General features: G+C 44.7%; 1 non-coding gene across 1 annotated transcript; it reads right to left on the reverse strand.

The window, feature by feature from the left end:
* Nucleotides 1–301: 301 nt before the first annotated feature.
* TRNAW-CCA lies at nt 302–373 on the reverse strand. The gene has a single exon. It is a non-coding gene; the product is annotated as a tRNA-Trp (tRNA).
* Nucleotides 374–6,996: the final 6,623 nt, after the last annotated feature.

The raw sequence follows: 6,996 nt of genomic DNA on the forward strand, positions 1-6,996 counted from the left end.
CGGGGGAAAGGGCATCCTCCAGGGCCACTCCGGGAAGTCGGGAACCAGCGGAGGTGGGTAGGGGCCCGCCTGGACCACGCTGTGTCAGCCCAAGCTGTCTCCGGGTCACCCTGAGGCTTGGCTCAGCGCCTTGTGTCCGTCGTCAGAAGGAACGTCTTCCTCTCCGCAGTTGCAAGTTGATGAACCCTATATTCGCGATGAAAGAAAAAGCGGGGTTTTTGGTACAGTTGGAAAGACGACACATACTTCTTGAAGCCAAATTTTTCATTTGCAGCTTTTACTCGAAAAAGAGAGCCTGACGTGACCCCGACGTGACTTGAACACGCAACCTTCTGATCTGGAGTCAGACGCGCTACCATTGCGCCACGAGGTCCCGGCAAGCAGATGACTCTGCATTATTAAAGGCCTCACTGTGCCTGCGGCGGCGTCGCGCCTAACAGATCTGATGAAGCGTGTAGTTTTTCTTGAATTCCAGTACACAAGTGAAAGAAGTTCCAACGTAGTTTCTCGGGATTTGGGAAAGGGACGCTTCTGGGGCATCCGAGCCTGAGTGCAGCGCCAAAGCGGAGCCACGGCCGACGGAGACTCGGATCCTGTCCCTCCGCGTCTGAGCCACACACGTGGAGACGACTTGAGAGGTTGTGGAAGGGACGGTGGAGGCGGGTGTGGGGGGGGAAGCTACACGGGCGGGAGCGGTGGGGGCGGGGCCGAGGGCACCGGGGCCTGGCTGACTGCCACGGAGAAATGAGAGGAGCTTGTGCGGGTCTGGAGGGATCCCCGAGTTTCGTGGGGCGTAACTTGCCGGGTCTCCCGCCCCCAGCTCATAATTTCGGGGTCACTGCTGGGAGGGTCGAAGAACATTGGGTGAGGTGGCCAAGAGCACGCTGGGTCTGGAGCTCCTTTCTCCAGGCCTTCCCTAAGAAGGAAAGTAAAAGGAATTGGGTAACTCCCAAGCCCGAAAACAGGATTTCAGGAACAAGCTTTGAAAACTCAGTAATTTTATTATTTTTAAACTGTAAAAGTAAACATTTTCTTTGCAGAAAGTAATGTCTGAAAGAAAATTAGTCATTGAAAATCCCAGTGCTAATATTTTGATATGCTATGTGGGTTTTTTGCAGATTTTTGCTGGCTACTTATGTATCCCAAATATATTTTTGAATCTTCAGTTGACGAATAGCACGCACGTGGAAAAATACCCATGAATTTGTCAAAGTGCAGGTACTTGTGGGTCCAGCACTCACATCCCGTCATTTGGGGTACATGACTGAGATGAGATTATATTGTACATGTTAATTTTATCTCTTGTTACGTTGTCCCATGAATTAATTAATATTTTTCCTTAGCATAACTTTATTTTTTTAAAGATTTTAATCATTTATTTTTAGAGACGGTGGAGGGACAGAGAAAGAGGAAGAGAAACATCTGTGTGAGAGAAACATCCATTGGTTGCCTCTCCCACAGGCCCCAACGAGGGACCGGGGGCCACCCAGGCATGTGCCCTGACTAGGAATCCAACGGGAGATCTTCTCTTTGCTGAACACTTCTCACCAACTGAGCCACGCTAGGTCAGGGCCCCAGCATGATTTTGAATGGTGCGTGGCAGACCTCATGGGAGGCTTTAAGTTCCTGCCTTTGACAGCACAGTTTCCTTTTTATTAATTAAGAGATAAAACTATTGTCAACTGATGGCCTTTGGTACCAATTCAACCGGAATCCCCAGTTTGGTGTGCTGTGAAGAAGGAAACATTATTCAGTGCAAAAGTTGTGATACAGTGTTACTGTGAGATAGTTCAATACTGTTTCAATCTTGAAAGAACAGGACTAAGAGTCAGCCCTTAGGAGTTTTCTGACCCAAAGGGAAGCTGACCTGTGTAAAGAAAAGTCCCCACTTACGGGATGTGATTGGTCTTTCTGTCCTCATGCAAATGAGGACTCCAAATTCTGTTTGATTGGTCCAAAAAGCACTGTCCTGATTGGTCAGAATGGAATTGCTCTAATCTGTTGGTGAAAATACTAATAATGAAATAGCTGCACATCTCTGATTGGATGGGGGAAATCTCAGTCATATTGGTTGCAATATCATTCCAGGAACTTCTTTTTAAGGCACAGGTGGCAAACACAAGGCACCTGGGCAGAATCCAGCCCTCCCCCTTGTTTTAAGAGGGCAGCACCTTGTTTCTACCCAGTGGCAGTGCCAAGCTCCTTGCCCCTAGTTAAGGAGTAGTTACCATACATTTATACAATCCTAAAATTACAGTTGGCTCTTTGAAATCGACCGTGAGGCTGATGTAGCCCCCAGTGAAAATGAGTTTGACACCCCTATTTTAAGGGATGGCTCAGAGGACAGGACTATAATGCAGGCAGTTCAGTGCAGGCCTAAAATGAGCTTGGGTAAGAGGCCCCTGTGTAGCAACAGCTGCTAGCCTCTGTTCATAAATTTGAGCTCAGGTCTATGGGAGCCCTTCTCATTAGGTTCCTTTATTCTCAGGGTTAACACTATTAAATAAATGAATAAATGAGCTCTTAAGTAAAAATCAATTAAGAAAGATAAATCACTATCCTGATCTGTTTATTTAAGAACATGAAGTATCAATCTTAATTCAACAAATACAACACCCACAGAGCTTGATGTTCTTAAGAGAAGGTAAGATCTGGAATGGGCTCCAGTCCTTGTAGAAGGAAAGAAGGAACTGTTTCTGGTGCAAAAACAGAGCAGCTGCCGGGGCAGAGGGCTGTTTCACTACACTAAGGCCACCAGAGCTTCTACAAGCCCTTTCTGTCAAACAGAAAAGAAGTCATAGCAGTTTTTGTGTCCATGGAAAAGTATGAGAATAGCAGGCATTTGGGATTCACTATGAGTCCTGAGGTGGCTCCCCCAAAGGCTGTTGGAGAAGCAGACACCAGAAGGCTGTATCACTGCTCTCCATGAGCAAGCATCAGCCAGCCCACAGCATGATCATTGGGTCCACCTCCAGGCAACCAGACAGGAGTCGCCTCCTTACTGCTTTGGATGGCCCTTGGGTGCACATTGGACCAGGAGGAGGGGAAGGAATGAAGGTACTAGGGAGTGGTGGAAACTGCTTCTCAGAGATCTAAGACATGATGCTAAAACAAAAGATGGATTCACTTTCAGGCTGATAACAGATTTCCTTCCCTTCTCCACCTTGAAACACTGGCTACACAGCAAAGTCACTGTCAGGAAGAGCCAGTGCCTTTCCCACAGAGATCAGGGGTCCAGAATCTACTGGGAGGAATGTCTACTACAGTCAGAGAAAGACCAGAGACATTCTTGAAACCCCTGCTCAGATTTTTGAATGTGCCTGTCTTGTCTCTGCACCTCTTCTGAGATGTGGAACCAAAGCTTATTTTAAATTAAGGGATTAAAGAGATTTGTGCAGAGATAGTTGAGTGCCTTCTAAGTTAGAATCCTGCTCGCCAGGGAAAAGACTAGAGTGAAGGGAGCAGAACAGTTATGCAATAGCACAGGGTTGAATCCTCTTATTTAAAATTTTGGTTCCTTGTTCATCGTGGATTTTTTACATTAATTTTTATTTTTTAAATATTGCATTATTTTATTATTAACAGTTATTATTAAATTGTTATTATTAATAACAGTTTTTTATTATTATTATCTTGACTACTGAGTTTTAAGCCTCTTTCCCCCTTGAATTTTGCACCCAGGAGAGTGCCTGACTTGCTTCACCCTAGTCTCACTTGGTCCTGCTGATCACTAAAATTAGAACTAAACCCTATTTCAAAAAGAAGTAAACTTCTGTAAAATATAGAAATTTTCCAAATTAAGAAGTCAGTGTCCAATAAATACAACAGTAAAAAGTATGATAATTACCAACATTGACAAGGGTATGGGGAAATACTCTTATGCTAGACTAGAATAAAATGTAAAGTGGTACTAGGTTTTTGAATTGTAAATATTTTTAAAAATATTTTTGTCTAAGCATTTCCTCTTCTAGGGAATATATATATTAAAGAAACAGTGCAGAGATATACCTTTAAGATTGTTCTCATCCAAATTGTGTTTATAGCAATGAAGCATCAGGAGCCATTTGAATGTTTTGCTGTGCAGGGAGTGAGGCAGGGAAGCCGGCCTTGGTGAGTGTGTGTCTTTGGTAGTGAACACATAAGGCTACTGGAATATAGGGATGTAGTAGTGAAAACTCAGGGGGTAACCACTGTGGAGGAGAAAGGATGCAGGGATTGTGCCAAGGGTTGCCCCACCCATGAGAAAAACATGTTAGGTTTGGCTTCTCAGTCCCTACTTAGCTTAGTCTCTGCATAGTTTAGTATCGTCTCAGACCTGGGCAATTGTTATTTATTACCCAAGAAAAAGTCTTTACTTCACTTCCCTTTTCTAAGGGCGTGAACAGGCTCCCACTCCCCAAAGCCCATAAAAGATGTCCTCTGTCTCTCAGATGTACATATTCCTTCTCCGACAAATTCCAACCAAGGATTTAAAAACTGAACCCTGAGGAAAAAACAGTACGATGATCTGTGGAGTGGGTTATCTCCATATAATGCAGTTTGGGGAACAGCCTCATTGCAGGTTGGATTCTTTGGTATAGGAAACTGATCAGCTTGGCAATGGTGAATGTAGCCCAGTAGTGACCTGGAAAACTGATCAAATGGGAGGTGGCACACAGGAGCCAGGTGTGCGGATTGGCTATTCCTGGGGAATCAGGCCTGTAGTGTACCTAGGCTGCTATGAGACTTGCTTTTGCTAAAACTCCCTCACCCTAAGCTAAGACTGCAGATGTTTAATGTGTATATCTCTGAAGCAACTCCCTAAAGTCTGTGCTAAGATGTCCCAAGGACAAAATGTAACCAAATCAATCATTTTTATCATTCCCTTGCATTTGTAACTTTTTCTCCTTTTTTGTTTTTTGTAAGAAGTAATCACTTAACTAAATCTGGAAATAATGAGAACCTTCTTTGATGTAATGCAACTGGAAACAAACAAAAGCCAGTCCAGGCAAGGGTCGGAGCGCTTACCCCTTGAGAGAGTGGCTGTGCCTCCCTTTTTCTCCACAGGACTCGGTAGTCCATGTGAATTTGTGTACCTCATCCACAGCACACAGACTCTGGAGGGCCAGAGTCTGCATCACTTTGGAAGTGTATGTGCAGACAGTGAGGTATGCCAACAGTTTATTTTGAGAGTAACACTGTGGGAGGAAATGGGCAGAAGCTGAATCTGTCTGGTTCGTGGCGCAAGCCTGGCAGGTCTCTGCCAGCTGGGTAAGGAGGGCTGAAGCACAGACTGCCTGGTGAAGGAATCCCCGGTCAGATGGAAACAGCTGAGCCCTTTGCCCCTGCCTTGCTCCGTGAGGGGCCAGGGCCACTGATGGAGGAGTGGGATCTTGGCTTACAAGACAAAGGCTAATAGCTGGAGGCTATCCCCACTCTTTAGAAGAAAAAATACCCTTGAAGTTGTTGGAACACTTGAAACGTTCATCAGAAATACTCTCACCGAGAACAAGTGTGGCATAATTCAGAGCCCCAGGCAGAAGCCAGGCTTCCTCCAGGCTGCAGCCTCCTGGTCAAGGGACAGGAAGGCCCCTCACCAGCCCATGAGAGGGAGACTGAATTTGAGTCTGGCTGCTGCATAGAGGGAAAAAAACGCAGGTCTGGGGAGTTTGTGAACTTGAGGTACTTAGATTTTCATGATGATTTGGGGTTTTGCCAGGTTTTCATTCTTTGAACTGTGCCTCAAAAACATTAGAAAAGAAATCTTCCCTTAAGATGGGAACATCCAACAGGATTACACGTGGAAACAGTGGCTGCATCATTCTTCCCTCTGTGTCCTCTCCCTTTTAAAGCTTTTGTGACCTATAACCAGCAGTCTGTATTTCTTAATGCCTTCACCTTTTCCAACTGTCACAGGTGTGCACAGGTGTGCACAGGTAACCAGGTTCTTAGTGATCGAGGACAAAGAACTGAACCGAACACACAAAGTTTATAGCATAAAGAAAGAGGGGAGGTTTATTAAGTGATAGTACATACCACAGGACACGGGAGTGAGCCAGCTCTGAGCAGAGGAAAAAAGGGCACGTGGGCTGGGGGGATTCTATTCTTATAGGGGCAGAAGCCCCCCTGCTAGTCTTTGGCGGGCTTTTCCTGCGCAGGTACAAGGAGTTGGATTTCAAAGCTACTGCGCATGTGTGGTTTCCCATGACTTTCTTGATTGGCTACTGGAGAAGGGAGTCCCACAATGTTATTTCATTATAATGATATTATAATGAATCAGGGGGTAGCGCGCAGGCGCATTCTATGATTCAGAGTTATCCCAGAAAACAGGAACAACCCGTCTTAGGGGGTCTTTGTCATGTATAGATGTTTTCTACCTCAGCCCTGCGGGGCCTCGGGAGCTTCCTTCCTGACTACCTCCTGCCTCACAACCATCCCCTGACTCCCCTCCCATCTGGCAACCATCAAAATGTTCTCTGTATCTATGATTCTGTTTCTGTTCTGCTTGTTCATTTATTTTGTTTTTGAGATTCAGCTGTTGATAGATATGTATTTATTGTTCGTTTTTATTTTCTTCCTCTTAAAAAAGACCTTTAACATTTCATGTAATACTGGTTTGGGGGTGATGAACTCCTTTAGCTTTTTCTTGTCTGAGAAGCTCTTTATCTGTCCTTCAATTCTAAATGATAGCTTTGCTGGGTATAGTAATCTTGTTGGTAGATCCTTGCTTTTCACCACTTTGCAAAATAAATAAATAAAATAACATAAAAAGTAAAAAAAATAAAGCTTCTGTGAGGTATTAGGCTTTGATTTTGCTGAGGACATGCATGGCTCAGTTTAAAACTGCATGCAGTTGGCTATGAAGAATAGAGCTTGAATGTTTTTCAGTGGTCTGTTTAATTACAAGACTGCTGTGTTAGTTCACAGTCAAAAGAGATTGGGGCAGTATGGATGTCCTCTACGTGGGACAAATGAAATGCCAAAAGCAGAAAGTTTAATTTCTGTTAGGGTAACAGC

The sequence above is a fragment of the Phyllostomus hastatus genome, unplaced genomic scaffold (genome assembly GCF_019186645.2).
Source record: "Phyllostomus hastatus isolate PE091 unplaced genomic scaffold, TTU_PhHast_1.1 phas_scaffold_55, whole genome shotgun sequence".
In the NCBI taxonomy this organism is placed as follows: domain Eukaryota; kingdom Metazoa; phylum Chordata; class Mammalia; order Chiroptera; family Phyllostomidae; genus Phyllostomus; species Phyllostomus hastatus.